The sequence below is a fragment of the Arachis stenosperma genome, chromosome 9, assembly GCF_014773155.1.
Source record: "Arachis stenosperma cultivar V10309 chromosome 9, arast.V10309.gnm1.PFL2, whole genome shotgun sequence".
Classification (NCBI taxonomy): domain Eukaryota; kingdom Viridiplantae; phylum Streptophyta; class Magnoliopsida; order Fabales; family Fabaceae; genus Arachis; species Arachis stenosperma.
Window position 1 is genome coordinate 63,683,554 of NC_080385.1, and position 18,923 is coordinate 63,702,476.

The 18,923-nt window shown below is 40.2% G+C and overlaps 1 non-coding gene across 1 annotated transcript; it reads right to left on the bottom strand.

The window, feature by feature from the left end:
- Positions 1-9,954: 9,954 nt before the first annotated feature.
- Positions 9,955-10,058, bottom strand: LOC130953336 (small nucleolar RNA R71). Its single transcript, XR_009075507.1, has one exon. It is a non-coding gene; the product is annotated as a small nucleolar RNA R71 (small nucleolar RNA).
- Positions 10,059-18,923: the final 8,865 nt, after the last annotated feature.

Genomic DNA, 18,923 nt, shown 5'->3' on the forward strand with positions numbered 1-18,923 from the left:
CTTAAAATTTTTATCTTATCTTTTTATCTTATCCTTCTCAAAACTTTATCTTTTTCAAAATTTGATTTCAAAATATCTTATCTAAACTTCTTATCTTCTTATCTTTTCAAATTTGATTTCAAATCTTTTTCAATCAACTAACTAACTTTTTGTTTGTTTCTTATCTTTTTTAAAACCACCTAACTACTTTTCCCTCTTCAATTTTTGAAAATACCTCTCTCTTTTTCAAAAATTATTTTTAATTAATTAATTGTTTTAAATTTTAATTTCAATTATATTTTATCTTTAATTTTCGAAAATTACTAACCCCTTTTTCAAAATTATTTTCGAAATCTCCCTTCTCTTTTCTTCTTCTATTTAATTATTTAATTACTAACACTTCTCTTCACCTCTCTCCATCTAATTATCCGAATCCCCTCTTCTACATTCTTCTCCCATTTCTTCTTCTACTAACATAAAGGAATCTCTATATTGTGATGGTGCACGAAATTGCAATCACACTTTTGCAATCCCGCACAACTAACCAGCAAGTGCACTGGGTCGTCCAAGTAATACCTTACGTGAGTAAGGGTCGATCCCACGGAGATTGTCGGCTTGAAGCAAGCTATGGTTATCTTGTAAATCTTAGTCAAGATATCAAAGATTATCAGGGTTGATTGTGAAAAGTAAAAGAACATGAAATAAGTACTTGTTTTGCAGTGATGGGGAACAGGTTGAGGTTTTGGAGATGCTCCATCTTCTGAATCTCTGCTTTCCTACTAGCTTTTTCATCAAACACGCAAGGCTCCTTCCATGGCAAGCTGTATGTAGGGTTTCACCATTGTCAATGGCTACCTCCCATCCTCTCAGTGGAAATGTTCAACGCACCCTGTCACGGCACGGCTATCCATCTGTCGGTTCTCAATCAGGCCGGAATAGAATCCAATGATTCTTTTGCGTCTGTCACTAACGCCCCGCCCTCAGGAGTTTGAAGCTCGTCACAGTCATTCAATCATTGAATCCTACTCAGAATACCACAGACAAGGTTTAGACCTTCCGGATTCTCTTGAATGCCGCCATCAATTCTAGCTTATACCACGAAGATTCTGATTAAAGAATCCAAGAGATATCTACTCAATCTAAAGTAGAACGGAGGTGGTTGTCAGGCACGCGTTCATAGTTGAGAATATGATGAGTGTCACGGGTCATCACATTCATCCGGGTTAAGAACAAGTGATATCTTAGAACGGAAGCAAGCATGATTGAATAAGAAACAGTAGTAATTGCATTAATCCATCAAGACACAGCAGAGCTCCTCACCCCCAACCATGAGGTTTAGAGGCTCATGCTGTAAGAAGTACACAAAGAAACGTGTAAAGTGTCATCCTCCCTAGATACAATGTCAAAAGATCCTATTAATAGTGAACTAGTAACCTAGGGTTTACTGAAATGAGTAAATGACAGAAAAATCGACTTCCAGGCCCACTTGGTGTGTGCTTGGGCTGAGCATTGAAGCATTTTCGTGTAGAGGCTCTTTCTGGAGTTAAACGCCAGCTTTTATGCCAGTTTGGGCGTTTAACTCCAATTTCTATGCCAGTTCTAGCGTTAAACGCTGGGAATTCTGAAGCTGATTTGCAACGCCGGTTTGGGCCATCAAATCTCGGGCAAAGTATGGACTATTATATATTGCCGAAAAGCCCAAGATGTCTACTTTCCAAAGCCATTGAGAGCGCGCTAATTGGGCTTCTGTAGCTCCAGAAAATCCACTTCGAGTGCAGGGAGGTCAGAATCCAACAGCATCTGCAGTCCTTTTAGCCTCTGAATCAGATTTTTGCTCAGATCCCTCAATTTCAGCCAGAAAATACCTGAAATCACAGAAAAACACACAAACTCATAGCAAAGTCCAGAAAAGTGAATTTTAACTAAAAACTAATAAAAATATACTAAAAACTAACTAAATCATACTAAAAACATACTAAAAACAATTGATGATTTTTCTTGCTTTTTCTTGTTATTTTGTTTGAATCACTGCTTTTTCTTGTTTCAAGAATCAATTGATGATTTTTCAGATTCTCAATAACAGTTCTCCTTTTCCATCATTCTTTCAAGAGCTAACAATTTTAACATTCTTAAAACAACAAATTCAAAAGACATATGCACTGTTCAAGCATTCATTCAGAAAACAAAAAGTATTGTCACCACATCAAACTAATTCAACTAGTTTCAGAGATAAATTCGAAATCCTGTACTTCTTGTTCTTTTGTAATTAAAGCATTTTTCATTTAAGAGAGATGATGGATTCATAGGACATTCATAACTTTAAGGCATAGACACTAAGATACTAATGATCATGAGACACAAACATGGATAAACATAAGCATGAAATTCGAAAAACAAGAAAATAAAGAACAAGGAAATTAAAGAACGGGTCCACCTTAGTGATGGCGGCTTGTTCTTCCTCTTGAAGATCTTATGGAGTGCTTGAGCTCCTCAATGTCTCTTCCTTGCTTTTGTTGCTCCTCTCTCATTATTCTATGATCTTCTTTAATTTCATGGAGGAGGATGGAATGTTCTTGGTGCTCCACCCTTAGTTGTCCTATGTTGGAACTCAATTCTCCTAGGGAGGTGTTGATTTGCTCCCAATAGTTTTGTGGAGAAAAGTGCATCCCTTGATATGAATCTCTCCATCTCCCATGGCTCGGAGGTGGAAGCTTTTGCCTTCCCTTTCCTCTTTCTAGAGGTTTCTCCGGCATTAGGTGCCATAAATGGTTATGGAGAAATAAAAAGCAATGCTTTTACCACACCAAACTTAGAAGGTTTGCTCGTCCTCGAGCAAAAGAAGAAAGAAGACAGAGAGTGGTGGGGTAGGTGGAGATCCTGTGGGGTCCACAGATCCTGAGGTGTCAAGGATAATTCATCCCTGCACCAAGTGGCGAGCAAAAATGCTCCTACTACCAATCCTGGCGTTAAACGCCGGGCTGGTGCCCATTTCTGGCATTTAACACCAGCTTGGTGCCCATTCCTGGCGTTTAACGCCAGTCTGGTGCCCCTTTCTGGCGTTAAACGCCCAGAATGGTGCCAGATTGGGCGTTAAACGCCCATTTCCTGCCCTTACTGGCGTTTAAACGCCAGCAAGGTTTTCCTCCAGGGTGAGCTGTTTTTCTTCCTGTTTTTCATTCTGTTTCTGCTTTTTCAATTGAATTTGTGACTTCCCATGATCATCAACCTATAGAAAACATAAAATAACAAAGGAAAATAATAAATATAGCATTGGGTTGCCTCCCAACAAGCGCTTCTTTAATGTTAGTAGCTTGACAGTGGGCTCTCATGGAGCCTCACAGATGTTCAGAGCAATGTTGGAACCTCCCAACACCAAACTTAGAGTTTGAATGTGGGGGTTCAACACCAAACTTAGATGTTGGTGGTGGCCTCCCAACACCAAACTTGGAGTTTGACTGTGGGGGCTCTGTTTGACTCTGTTTTGAGAGAAGCTCTTCATGCTTCCTCTCTTTGGTTACAGAATGAGAACCTTGAGTCTTATAGTTTGCACTGTCTGCAAGCCACGGAGCTTCCTGAATAGCAAACAATTGCTCATCTGGAAAGGTTTCAGAGATCTCAGTAGGAGGGAGGGATGCTCCTGCTACTGGTTCTATCCGGGACAGGTGATCAGCCACTTGATTCTCTGTCCCTTTTCTGTCTCTTATTTCTATATCAAACTCTTGCAGAAGCAACACCCATCTTATGAGCCTGGGTTTTGAATCCTGCTTTGTGAGTAGATATTTAAGAGCAGCATGGTTAGTGTACACAATCACTTTTGATCCTACTAAATAAGATCTGAACTTGCCAATGGCATAAACCACTGCAAGTAACTCCTTTTCTGTGGTTGTGTAGTTCTTCTGTGCATCATTTAGAATACGGCTGCCATAATAAATGACGTGCAGAAGCTTACCATGCCTTTGTCCCAGTACTGCACCAATGGTATGGTCACTGGCATCACACATTAGTTCAAATGGTAATGTCCAGTCTAGTGCAGAGATGACTGGTGCTGTGACCAGCTTAGCTTTCAGAGTTTCAAACGCCTGCAGACACTCATTATCAAAAATAAATGGAGTGTCAGCAGCTAGCAGATTACTCAGAGGTTTGGCGATTTTTGAAAAATCCTTTATAAACCTTCTGTAGAATCCTGCATGCCCCAGAAAGCTTCTGATTGCCTTAACATTGGTAGGTGGTGGTAATTTTTCAATTACTTCAACTTTAGCTTGATCCACCTCTATTCCTTTGTTTGAAATTTTATGCCCAAGGACAATTCCTTCAGTCACCATAAAGTGACATTTTTCCCAGTTTAAAACTAGGTTGGTCTCTTGGCATCTTTTCAGAACAAGTGCTAGATGGTTAAGGCAGGAGCTGAATGAGTCTCCAAATACTAAAAAGTCATCCATGAAGACTTTCAGAAATTTCTCTACCATATCTGAGAAGATAGAGAGCATGCACCTCTGAAAGGTTGCAGGTGCATTGCACAGACCAAAAGGCATCCTTCTGTAGGCAAATACTCCAGAAGGACATGTAAATGCTGTTTTCTCTTGGTCCTGAGGATCTACCGCAATTTGGTTGTAACCTGAGTAGCCGTCCAAAAAGCAGTAGTATTCATGACCTGCTAGTCTCTCTAGCATCTGGTCTATGAATGGTAAAGGAAAATGATCCTTTCTGGTGACTGTATTGAGCCTTCTGTAGTCAATACACATGCGCCACCCTGTAACTGTTCTTGTAGGAACTAGTTCATTCTTTTCATTATGAACCACTGTCATGCCTCCCTTCTTAGGGACAACGTGGACAGGGCTCACCCAGGGGCTATCAGAAATAGGATAAATAATCCCAGCCTCTAGTAACTTAGTGACCCCTTTCTGCACCACCTCCTTCATGGCTGGATTTAGCCGCCTTTGTGGTTGAACCACTGGCTTAGCATCATCCTCCAATAGGATCTTGTGCATGCATCTTGCTGGGCTAATGCCCTTAAGATCACTTATGGACCACCCAAGAGCTGTCTTGTGTGTCCTTAGCACTTGAATTAGTGCTTCCTCTTCCTGTGGATTTAGAGCAGAGCTTATGATCACTGGAAAAGTGTCACCTTCTCCCAGAAATGCATATTTCAGGGATGGTGGTAGTGGCTTGAGCTCTGGTTTAGGAGGCTTATCTTCTTCCTGAGGAATTTTCAGAATTTCTTTTATTTCCTTTAGTTCCTCCAGATCAGGCTGAACATCTTTAAAGATGTCATCTAGCTCTGATTCAAGACTTTCAGTCATATTGACCTCCTCCACCAAAGAGTCAATAAAATCAGTGCTCATGCAGTCATTTGATGTGTCTGGATGCTGCATAGCTTTGACAACATTCAACTTGAACTCATCCTCATTGACTCTCAGGGTTATTTCCCCTTTTTGTACATCAATGAGAGTTCGTCCAGTTGCTAGGAAAGGTCTTCCTAGAATAAGAGTTGCACTCTTGTGCTCCTCCATTTCCAGCACTACAAAGTCAGTTGGAAAGGCAAATGGCCCAACCTTGACAATCATGTCCTCAATTATGCCTGATGGATATTTAATGGAGCCATCAGCAAGTTGGAGGCATATCCGGATTGGTTTGACTTCTTCAATCAACCCAAGCTTTCTGATAGTGGATGCAGGTATTAGATTGATGCTTGCTCCAAGGTCACACAGGGCTGTCTTGGTGCAAGCACCTTCTAATGTGCATGGTATCATAAATCTTCCTGGATCTTGAAGTTTTTCTGGTAAGCTTTTCAGAATGATTGCACTGCATTCTTCAGTGAGAAATACTTTTTCAGTTTCTCTCCAATCCTTCTTATGACTTAAGATCTCTTTCATGAACTTAGCATAAGAAGGTATTTGCTCAAGTGCCTCTGTAAACGGAATCTTGATTTCAAGAGTCCTTAGATAGTCTGCAAAGCGGGCAAATTGCTTATCCTGTTCCGCTTGGCGGAGTTTCTGAGGATAAGGCATCCTGGCTTTATATTCTTCAACCTTAGTTGCTGTAGGTTTATTCCTTACAGAGGTGGTTGGAGAAGCCTTTTTAGAGGGGTTACTATCAGCACTCTCAGGTGTCTGCTTCCCCTTTGGCGTTTGAACGCCAGGATTGGGTGGAAAATGGGCGTTTAACGCCAACTTTTCCCCCTTTTCTGGCGTTTGAACGCCAGAACTGGGCAGGGAATGGGCGTTTAACGCCAGCTTTCCCCCCTTTTCTGGCGTTTGAACGCCAATAGCATTCCTCTCTGGGCTCTTACTGTCCTCAGAGGGATTTTGGATAGTGGTGTGGCTATCCTCTGTCAATTGTTCCTTCATTGACTTTTTGCTACTTTGAGCAGTGTTATTCAATGTCTTCCCACTTCTCAGTTGAACTGCTTGGCATTCTTCTGTTATCTGTTTAGATAGCTGTTGTTTTGTCTGATTCAACTGTGATTCTATGTTCTTGTTAGCAATTTTAGTTTCTTGGAGCATCTCTTTAAATTCTGCTAACTGTTTTGTCATCAGGTGTAGTTGCTGATTAAGCTCAACCATCTGTTCTTGAGGATTAGGATCAGTGGCTACTGCCATAACTTCTTCTTTTGTAGAGAACTCATTGCTAGAGTACAAATGTTGATTTCTAGCAACAGTATCTATAAGCTCTTGAGCCTCCTCAATCGTCTTCCTCATATGTATAGATCCACCAGCTGAGTGGTCTAGAGACATCTGAGCTTTTTTTGTAAGCCCATAGTAGAAGATGTCTAACTGTACCCACTCTGAAAACATTTCAGAGGGGCATTTTCTTAGCATACCTCTATACCTCTCCCAGGCATTATAAAGGGATTCATTCTCCTCTTGTTTAAAGCCTTGGATGTCCAGCCTTAGCTGTGTCATCCTTTTTGGAGGGTAAAAGTGATTCAGGAATTTGTCTGATAACTGTTTCCATGTCTTTATGCTTGCTGTAGGTTGGTTATTCAACCACCTCTTAGCTTGATCTTTTACAGCAAATGGAAACAGTAATAGTCTATAGACATCCTGATCCACCTCTTTATCACGTACTGTGTCAGCAATTTGTAAGAACTGTGCCAGAAACTCAGTAGGTTCTTCCTGTGGAAGACCGGAATACTAGAAATTTTGCTGCACGATGATAATGAGTTGAGGATTTAGCTCAAAGCTGCTTGCTTCAATGGGAGGTATACAGATGCTACTCCCATATGCAGCTGTAATGGGGTTAGCATATGACCCCAGAGTCCTTCTGGACTGCTCAATTCCACTTAGATCCATGATGGAGAAAGGGAAATGATATGGATTGCAAGTAGGTTATTTATTTATTTATTTATTTATTTATTTATTTATTAAAAAAATGACCGAAAAAAATATAAAATAAAATAAATAGAAAATAAAATAAAATTTCGAAAATTAACAGAAAATAAGATCAAAGCAAATTGAAAACTGAATCAATTAGTTAATTAAAAAGATTTTGAAATCAGCAATTGAAAAGATATGATTGAAAATTATTTTAAAAAAAAGATTTGATTTTTTAAATGAGGAAAGAGAAAAACAACAAAATGACACCAAACTTAAAATTTTTAGAAAACCAAAAACAAATTTTCGAAAATTTTAAAGGAAAAACACAAGGAAGACACCAAACTTAGAATTTTTAGAGAACAAGAAAGGACTAAGAACATGCAAATTCGAAAAATTAAAAGAAAACAAAGGCATGCAATTGACACCAAACTTAAAATATGAAACTAGACTCAAATAAAAGACTCTAAACCAACAAAAATAAAACAGTCCTAATCTAAGCAACAAGATAAGCCGTCAGTTGTCCAAACTCGAACAATCCCCGGCAACGGCGCCAAAAACTTGGTGCACGAAATTGCAATCACACTTTTGCAATCCCGCACAACTAACCAGCAAGTGCACTGGGTCGTCCAAGTAATACCTTACGTGAGTAAGGGTCGATCCCACGGAGATTGTCGGCTTGAAGCAAGCTATGGTTATCTTGTAAATCTTAGTCAGGATATCAAAGATTATCAGGGTTGATTGTGAAAAGTAAAAGAACATGAAATAAGTACTTGTTTTGCAGTGATGGGGAACAGGTTGAGGTTTTGGAGATGCTCCATCTTCTGAATCTCTGCTTTCCTACTGGCTTCTTCATCAAACACGCAAGGCTCCTTCCATGGCAAGCTGTATGTAGGGTTTCACTGTTGTCAATGGCTACCTCCCATCCTCTCAGTGGAAATGTTCAATGCACCCTGTCATGGCACGGCTATCCATATGTCGGTTCTCAATCAGGCCGGAATAGAATCCAATGATTCTTTTGTGTCTGTCACTAACGCCCCGCCCTCAGGAGTTTGAAGCTCGTCACAGTCATTCAATCATTGAATCCTACTCAAAATACCACAGACAAGGTTTAGACCTTCCGGATTCTCTTGAATGCCGCCATCAATTCTAGCTTATACCACGAAGATTCTGATTAAAGAATCCAAGAGATATCTACTCAATCTAAAGTAGAACGGAGGTGGTTGTCAGGCACGCGTTCATAGTTGAGAATATGATGAGTGTCACGGGTCATCACATTCATCCGGGTTAAGAACAAGTGATATCTTAGAACGGAAGCAAGCATGATTGAATAAGAAACAGTAGTAATTGCATTAATCCATCAAGACACAGTAGAGCTCCTCACCCCCAACCATGAGGTTTAGAGGCTCATGCTGCAAGAAGTACACAAAGAAACGTGTAAAGTGTCATCCGCCCTTGATACAATATCAAAAGATCCTATTAATAGTGAACTAGTATCCTAGGGTTTACAGAAATGAGTAAATGACAGAAAAATCCACTTCCGGGCCCACTTGGTGTGTGCTTGGGCTGAGCATTGAAGCATTTTCGTGTAGAGGCTCTTTCTGAAGTTAAACGCCAGCTTTTATGCCAGTTTGGGCGTTTAACTCCAATTTCTATGCCAGTTCTAGCGTTAAACGCTGGGAATTCTGAAGCTGATTTGCAACGCCGGTTTAGGCCATCAAATCTCGGGCAAAGTATGGACTATTATACATTGCCGGAAAGCCCAGGATGTCTACTTTCCAAAGTCATTGAGAGCGCGCTAATTGGGCTTCTGTAGCTCTAGAAAATCCACTTCGAGTGCAGGGAGGTCAGAATCCAACAGCATCTGCAGTCCTTTTAGCCTCTGAATCAGATTTTTGCTCAGATCCCTCAATTTCAGCCAGAAAATACCTGAAATCACAGAAAAACACACAAACTCATAGCAAAGTCCAGAAAAGTGAATTTTAACTAAAAACTAATAAAAATATACTAAAAACTAACTAAATCATACTAAAAACATACTAAAAACAATGCCAAAAAGCGTATAAATTATCCACTCATCATGTGACATAGAGGATTTCTCTTCTTTTCTTGTTTTCTTCTCTTTCATATGAGCAGGAACAGGGAAAAAGGCGCTCTTGTTGAAATTGATCCAGAACTTGAAAGGACTCTGAAAAGGAAGTTAAGAGAAGCTAAATTACATTATTCTAAAGGTAACCTTTCAGAAACATTGGAACAAGAGAAGGAGATGGCAGCCGAAAATAATAATAATGCAAGGAGAATGCTTGGTGACTTCACAAAGCCAACGTCCAAATTTGATGGAAGAAGCATCTCCATTCCTGCCATTGGAGCCTACAACTTTGAGCTGAAACCTCAGCTAGTTGCCTTAATGCAACAAAACTGTAAGTTTTATGGACTTCCATCTGAAGATCCTTAACAGTTCTTAACTGAGTTCTTACAGATCTGTGAGACTGTAAAGACGAATGGAGTTGATCCTAAAGTCTACAGACTCATGCTTTTCCCTTTTGCTGTAAGAGACAGAGCTAGAATATGGTTAGATTCACAACCTAAGGATAGCCTGGACTCCTGGGATAAGCTGGTCACTGCCTTCTTGGATAAATTCTTTCCTCCTCAAAAGCTGAGCAAGCTGAGAGTGGATGTTCAAACCTTCAAACAAAAAGATGGTGAATCCCTCTATGAAGCTTGGGAAAGATACAAACAGTTGACCAAAAGATGTCCATCTGACATGTTTTCAGAATGGACCATATTAGATATATTCTATTATGGTCTATCTGAATTTTCGAAAATGTCATTGGACCATTCCGCAGGTAGATCTATTCACCTGAAGAAAACGCCTGAAGAGGCTCAAGAGCTTATTGACATGGTTGCAAACAACCAATTCATGTACACTTCTGAGAGGAATTCTGTGAATAATGGGATACCTCAGAAGAAAGGAGTTCTTGAAATTGATGTTCTGAATGCCATATTGGCTCAGAACAAAGTGTTGACTCAGCAAGTCAACATGATCTCTCAAAGTCTGAATGGATGGCAACATGCATCCAACAGTACTAAGGAGGCAGCTTCTGAAGAAGCTTATGATCCTGAGAACCCTGCCATGGCAGAGGTTAATTATATGGGTGAATCTTATGGAAACACCTATAACTCATCATGGAGGAATCATCTAAATTTCTCATGGAAGGATCAACAAAAGCCTCAACAAGGCTTTAACAATGGTGGACGCAATAGGCTGAGCAATAGCAAGCCATATCCATCATCTTCTCAGCAACAGACAGAGAATTCTGAACAAAACACCTCTAATTTAGCCAATCTAGTCTCTGATCTGTCAAAGGCCACTTTCAGTTTCATGAGTGAAACAAGATCCTCCATTAGAAATCTAGAGGCACAAGTGGGCCAGCTGAGTAAGAAAGTCATTGAAACTCCTCCCAGTTTTCTCCCAAGCAATACAGAAGAGAATCCAAAAGGAGAGTGCAAGGCCATTGATATAATCAATATGGCCGAATGCACAAGGGAGGAGGAGGACGAAAATCCTAGTGAGGAATACCTCCTGGGACGTCCCTCAAGCAAGAAGGAGTTTCCTATTAAGGATCCAAAGGAATCTGAGGCTCATACAGAGACCATAGAGATTCCATTAAATCTCCTTCTGCCATTCATGAGCTCTGAAGACTATTCTTCCTCTGAAGAGGATGAAGATGTGACTGGAGAGCAAGTTGCTCAATATTTAGGAGCTATCATGAAGCTGAATGCCAAGTTGTTTGGTAATGAGACTTGGGAAAGTGAACCTCCCTTGCTCATTAATGAACTAGATACTTGGATTCATAAAACTTTACCTCAAAAGAGACAAGATCCTGGCAAGTTCTTAATACCTTGTACCATAGGCACCATGACCTTTGCAAAAGCTCTGTGTGATCTGGGGTCAGGGATAAATCTTATGCCACTCTCTGTAATGGAGAAGCTGGGGATCATTGAGGTACAACCTGCCTTGTTCTCATTACAATTGGCAGATAAGTCATTGAGACAAGCTTATGGAATAGTGGAGGACGTGTTAGTAAAGGTTGAAGGCCTTTACATCCCTGCTGATTTCATAATCTTAGACATTAGTAAGGAAGAGGATGATTGCATCATCCTTGGAAGACCTTTCCTAGCCACAGCAGGAGCTGTGATAGATGTCAACAGAGGAGAATTATTCCTTCAATTGAATGGGGACTACCTTGTGTTTAAGGCACATGGCCATCCCTCTGTGACAAAAGAGAGTAAGCATGAAGAGCTTCTCTCAGTTCAGAGTCAAGAAGAGCCCCCACAGTCAAACTCTAAGTTTGGTGTTGTGAGGCCACAACCAAACTCTAAGTTTGGTGTTAAGATCCCATATCCAAACTCTAAGTTTGGTGTTGGCACTATACAACATTGACCTGATCACCTTTGTGGCTCTATGAGAGCCACTGTCAAGCTATTGACATTAAAGAAGCGCTTGTTGGGAGGCAACCCAATTTTATTTATCTAATTTTTATTTTATTCTATATTATTGTTATTTTGTGTTTTATTAGGTACATGATCATGAGGAGTCACGAAAAAATCATAAAAATTAAAAACAGAATCAAAAACAGCAGAAGAAAAAAATCACACCCTGGAGGAAGCACAGGCTGGTGTTCAACGCCAGTAAGATGCATCTGGCCGGTGTTCAACGCCAGAATAGAGCATCATTCTGGTGCTGAACGCCAGAAACAAGCAACATTCTGGCGCTGAACGCCAGGAATGTGCCTAGAGAAGAAAAGCTGGCGCTGAACACCAGTAACAAGCATAAAACTGGCATTCAATGCCAGAAACATGCTTTACATGGGCGTTGAACGCCCAGAATGTGCACCACACGTCATTTAAACTCCAGAATGGTGTGCAAAGGCATTTTACATGCCTATTTGGTGTAGGGATGGAATTCCTTGACACCTCAGAATCTGTGGACCTCACAGAATCCCCACCTACCTCGCCCTCTCTCTTTCCATTCATGGTTATCCCTTCTGTTTTTCATTCACCACCTTCATCTATCCACTCTTCCCCATACACCCCACCTACCTTTACAATTCAACTTCTCTTTTCCACCCAATCCCACCCATATAGACGAATAAACACATCCCTCAATCTCCTCCATATCTTCTTCTTATTCTTCATCTTTTCTTTCTTCTCTTGCTCGAGGGCGAGCAATTTTCTAAGTTTGGTGTGGTAAAAGCATAGCTTTTTGCTTTTCCATAACCATTAATGGCACCTAAGGCCAGAGACATCCAAAAAAAAAGAGAAGAAGAGAAAAAAAAAAGAGGGAAGATAAAAGCTTCCACCTCTGAGTCATGGGAGATGGAAAGACTCATGTAAAGGGTTTATAGCTCAGTGGTAGAACATGTGGCTGCAATTCAAGAGATTCCTGAGATACCTCAGGGGATAAATTGTCCTCCACACAAATATTGGAAGCAACTAAGGGTAGGAACACCAAAATTACTAGGAATCATTCAACAGAAGCAAGGAAAAGACATAGAGGAGCTCAAAGAGCACCATTGGACCTTCAAGAAGGCGCCACCCTCACTCAGGTGGATTCATTCCTTGTTCTTATTTCTTTCTGCTTTTCGGTTTTTATGCTGTGTTTATCTATGTTTTGTGTCTCTACTTCATGATCATTAGTAGTTAGTAACTATGTCTTAAAGTTATGAATAATTCCATGAATCCTTCACCTCTCTTAAATGAAAAATGTTTTAATTCAAAAGAACAAGAAGTACATGAATTTCGAATTTATCCTTGAATTTAGTTTAATTATATTGATGTGGTGACAATACTTTTGTTTTCTGAATGAATGCTTGAACAGTGCATATGTCTTTTGATCTTGTTGTTTATGAATGTTAAAATTGTTGGCTCTTGAAAGAATGATGAACAAGGAGAAATGTTATTGATGATCTGAAAAATCATGAAATTGATTCTTGAAGCAAGAAAAAGCAGTGAAAAACAAAAGCTTGTGAAAAAAATAGAAAAAAAAAGTGGCAAAAAAAATAGAAAGAAAAAGAAAAAGTAAGCAGAAAAAGCCAATAGCCCTTAAAACCAAAAGGCAAGGGTAAAAAGGATCCAAGGCTTTGAGCATCAATGGATAGGAGGGCCCAAGGAAATTAAATCCAGGCCTAAGCGGCTAAATCAAGCTGTCCCTAACCATGTGCTTGTGTCATGAAGGTCCAAGTGAAAAGCTTGAGACTGAATGGTTAAAGTTGTGATCCAAAGCAAAAAAAGAGTGTGCTTAAGAGCTCTGGACACCACTAACTGGGGACTTTAGCAAAGCTAAGTCACAATCTGAAAAGGTTCACCCAGTTATGTGTCTGTGGCATTTATGTATCTGGTGGTAATACTGGAAAACAAAGTGCTTAGGGCCACGGCCAAGACTCATAAGTAGCTGTGTTCAGGAATCAACATGCTTAACTAGGAAAGTCAATAACACTATCCAAAATTCTAAGTTCCTAGAGAAGCCAATCATTCTAAACTTCAAAGGAAAAAGTGAGATGCCAAAACTGTTTAGAAGCAAAATGCTACAAGTCCCGCTCATCTAATTAGAATTAATATTCATTGATATTTTGGAATTTATAGTATATTCTCTTCTTTTTATCCTACTTGATTTTCAGTTGCTTGGCGACAAGCAACAATTTAAGTTTGGTGTTGTGATGAGCGGATAATTTATACGCTTTTTGGCATTGTTTTAAGGTAGTTTTTAGTAAGTTCAAGCTACTTTTAGGAATGTTTTCATTAGTTTTTATGTTAAATTCACATTTCTGGACTTTACTATGAGTTTGTGTGTTTTTCTGTAATTTCAGGTAATTTCTGGCTGAAATTGAGGGACTTGAGCAAAATTCTGAAAAAGGCTGACAAAAGGACTGCTGATGCTGTTGGAATCTGACCTCCCTGCACTCTAAATGGATTTTCTGGAGCTAAAGAACTCCAAATGGCGCGCTCTCAATGGCGTTGGAAAGTAGACATCCAGAGCTTTCCTGCAATATATAATAGTCCATAATTTATTCGGAAATTGACGACGTAACTTGGCGTTGAACGCCAAGTACATGCTGCTGTCTGGAGTTAAACGCCAGAAAAACGTCATGATCCGGAGTTGAACGCCCAAAACACGTCATAACTTGGAGTTCAACTCCAAGAGAAGCCTCAGCTCGTGGATAGATCAAGCTCAGCCCAAGCATACACCAAGTGGGCCCTGGAAGTGGATTTATACATCAAGTACTTACTCATGTAAACCCTAGTAGCTAGTCTAGTATAAATAGGATGATTTACTATTGTATTAGACATCTTTTGAGAGTTTAATCTTTTGACTGTTTAGCCTTTGATTATTCGGTCTCTTGATCACTAAGGGGGCTGGCCATTCGGCCATGCCTGAACCTTTCACTTATGTATTTTCAATGGTGGAGTTTCTGCGCACCATAGATTAAGGGTGTGGAGCTCTACTGTACCTCAAAGTTTCAATACATTTATTATTACTGTCTATTCAATTCTCTCTTATTCTTATTCCAAGATATACGTTGCACAACACTTTGATGAATGTGATGATCCGTGACACTCATCATCATTCTCACCTATGAACGCGCGTGATTGACAACCACTTCCGTTCTACCTTAGGCCGGGCGCATATCTCTTAGATTCCCCAACAGAATCTTCGTGGTATAAGTTAGATAGATGGCGGCATTCATGAGGATCCGGAAAGTCTAAACCTTGTCTATGGTATTCCGAGTAGGATTCTGGGATTGAATAACTGTGACGCCATGGAAAGGAGTAAGAAGGATTGGACGAACGTAATAGGAAAGTAGAGATTCAAGAGGAGCACAGCATCTCCATACACTTATCTAAAATTCCCACTATTAATTTACATTAGTATTTCTATCCCTTTTATTTTCTCTTTATTATTAATATTCGAAAATCCATAAAACATTTAATCTGCCTAACTGAGATTTACAAGGTGACCATAGCTTGCTTCATACCAACAATCTCTGTGGGATCGACCCTTACTCACGTAAGGTATTACTTGGATGACCCAGTACACTTGCTGGTTAAGTTGAACGGAGTTGTGAATTCAAATAGAGCCAATTATTAAATTTCATACAAGTACAAAGAGCATGGATCACAATTTCGTCCACCACATGCATCACAGTGACAACCAAGCATGGTAATATGAAAAGGTTCAAGCTTTCCAACATAAACTCAGGCAAAATCAAAACTTCACCAACGAATCGAATGCAAAGCGACAAAACAAAAAAAGAAAGAAGAACAACCTAGAAAAAAGAGGAAGCCTCGAAGAAACTGAAGACGGAAAAAAGGAAACCAGAATCACCTTTCAGAAGAAAAAAAAGCGCCAACAATCACCAAACAAACATCGCAGGGAGAAAAATGCAAAAATGCAAATATTCAGGAGAAAACAGAAAGTGAGAAAGAAAAGGGGAAGTTACGAAATAGAAAAAAGAAACCGTTTTGTGAAAAGTTCAAAAAGAACAAAGAAACAGAGCATTAAAAAGAATTAATGAGGTTATTAAACCTTCGCACATTCCCAAAGCAAGGGGACGAGCGTTTTCAAAAGAATAAAATTCAAAAGGAAACGTTCCGCATTCAAAAAAGAATTAATGAGGTTATTAAACCTTCGCACATTCCCAAAGCAAGGGGACGAGCGTTTTCAAAAGAATAAAATTCAAAAGGAAACGTTCCGCATTCAAAGGAGAACTCTACAAAGAAGAAGTCGACAAAATGCCCGAGTTCGGCTTCACCATAAAAGGATCAAAATCCTAAAACTAAAGACTCGACCTAAAAACAGAAGATCAAGCTCGAGCAGGGGCACTGTTCATACCCTGAGTCGAGCTGTCCGACCCGGGATGTTCTACTGATAAGTCGACCGACCTCTTCAGGTCAGGACAATCCGACCTCTTCTCAGAGAGCTCGGCCAAATCACCAGGAAAGCCAAAAAGGGCCCAAATAGAAGACCGCGCCCCAAAACCCAAGGCAGCCCAAACCTGTGGAAAGAAGGGCGGTTCCCTTAAAGATAAGATGACCTCACTTGAAAGATAAAGATAAGATAAGATAACTAACTTATCTTATCTAAAAAGGTCACTCTACACCATTATTAATACACTGGAGCACCCAGGTATAACTCATACTCTGATTCTACTAAAAACCTGCTTAATACCCTTGCTAACCTAAGCATCGGAGTCCCTTGCAGGTACCACCACCCTCTAGTGACGAAGGATCAGCACCATCATCAAGTCCAGCAAGTCGGACACATCAGCTCCGACCCGTACAAAAGATCTCATCCGAGATCGACCTACAATTTCAGGTAACCCTCGGAACAGTTCCCTAGTTGGAGCTGTTGTTGTTCCATAATTATTCCAAGACTGCCTTGCATCTCTCCCTAATTGATCTGGTATTGCTGCTCCTTCATCTGCTCCATACTTTCTTGGAGTTGTTATATGTTCTCATTCATTTGATCCCACTGTTGTTGTTGTTGTTTGAGTTGGTTGACATCCTCTCTCAAATGGTGTATGTCTCTTCTCATTTCGTGTGTGTCTCCTTGCAGTTGTTCCCAATTGAATCCTTCAGGGAATTGTTGGTATGGTGGTTAAAGTGCTAGGTAGTGTGATTATTCCTCAACCTCTTCTTCTTGTTGTGGTTGCCCTTGTGGAACATGAGCATGAGCTCTGTGCTCCCTGACCCTTTAAAGTGGGTTAACAACTACCACTTTGGCCATCTTCTTGGCAGTTATGGGCTTTTCTTCATCTACTAGCACCTCATCAATGATCTTCTCAACCCCTGCTTCATCACATAGCCTTTGGATGATGCTGGGAAATGCCAACCTTGTGCTATCCTTGGTGCTTTTTGGCACCCTATTAAGGTTGTTGGCAATCATCTCCCCAACATTCATGTTTTCTTCCTCCATGATGATGTATATGAGCACAGCCCTCTCCAATGTCACCTCAAAAGTGTTGGATGTTGGGTTAAGAGATCTTCTCACAAAGTCTAGCCACCCTCTAGCTTGGTGATGAGCGGATAATTTATACGCTTTTTGGCATTGTTTTTAGGTAATTTTTAGTAAGTTCAAGCTACTTTTAGGGATGTTTTCATTAGTTTTTATGTTAAATTCACATTTCTGGACTTTACTATGAGTTTGTATGTCTTTCTGTAATTTCAGGAAATTTCTAGCTGAAATTGAGGGACTTGAGCAAAACTCTGATAGGAGGCTGACAAAGGACTGCTGATGCTGTTGGATTCTGACCTGCCTGCACTCGAAATAGATTTTCTGGAGCTACAGAACTCCAAATGGCGCGCTATTAACGGCATTGGAAAGTAGACATCTAGAGCTTTCCCGCAATATATAATAGTCCATACTTTATTCGGGAATTGACGACGTAAAGTGGCGCTCAATGCCAAGTACATGTTGCTGTCTAGAGTAAAACGCCAGAAACACATCACGACCCGGAGTTGAACGCCAGAAATACGCTATAACTCGGCGTTCAACTCCAATAAAAGCCTCAGCTCGTGGATAGATCAAGCTCAGCCCAAGCATACACCAAGTGGGCCCCGGAAGTGGATTTATGCATCAATTACTTACTCATGTAAACCCTAGTAGCTAGTTTAGTATAAATAGAACATTTTACTATTGTATTCAGAGTCTTTTGACCACGTTACATCTTTGGTCTCAGTTTTGTTTTATTCTTCATCTTAGGAGGCCATTGATCACGTTTTTTTTGGGGGGAGGGGGGGGGCTGGCCATTCGGCCATGCCTGAACCTTTCACTTATGTATTTTCAACGGTGGAGTTTCTACACACCATAGATTAAGGGTGTGGAGCTCTGCTGTACCTTAAGTTTCAATACAATTACTATTATTTTCTATTCAATTCTCTTTTATTCCTATTCTAAGATATTCGTTGCACTTCAACTTGATGAATGTGATGATCCGTGACACTCATCATCATTCTCACCTATGAACGCGCGTGACTGACAACCACTTCCGTTCTACCTTAGGCTGGGCGCATATCTCTTAGATTCCCCAACAGAATCTTCGTGGTATAAGCTAGATAGATGGCGGCATTCATGGGAATCCGGAAAGTCTAACCTTGTCTGTGGTATTCCGAGTAGGATTCTGGGAATCCGGAAAGTCTAACCTTGTCTGTAGTATTCCGAGTAAGATTTCGGGATTGAATGACTGTGACGAGCTTCAAACTCCTGAAGGCTGGGCGTTAGTGACAGACGCAAAAGAATCAAGGGATTCTATTCCACCTGATTGAGAACCGACAGATGATTAGCCGTGCTGTGACAGAGCATAGGACCATTTTCACTGAGAGGATGGGATGTAGCCATTGACAACGGTGATGCCCTACATACAGCTTGCCATGGAAAGGAGTAAGACGGATTGGATGAATGTAATAAGAAAGTAGAGATTCAAGAGGAGCACAGCATCTCCATACGCCTATCTGAAATTCCCACTATTGATTTACATAAGTATTTCTATCCTATTTTACTTTCTGATTATTATTAATTTTCGAACTTATCATAAATCAACTTAATCCGCCTAACTGAGATTTACAAGGTGA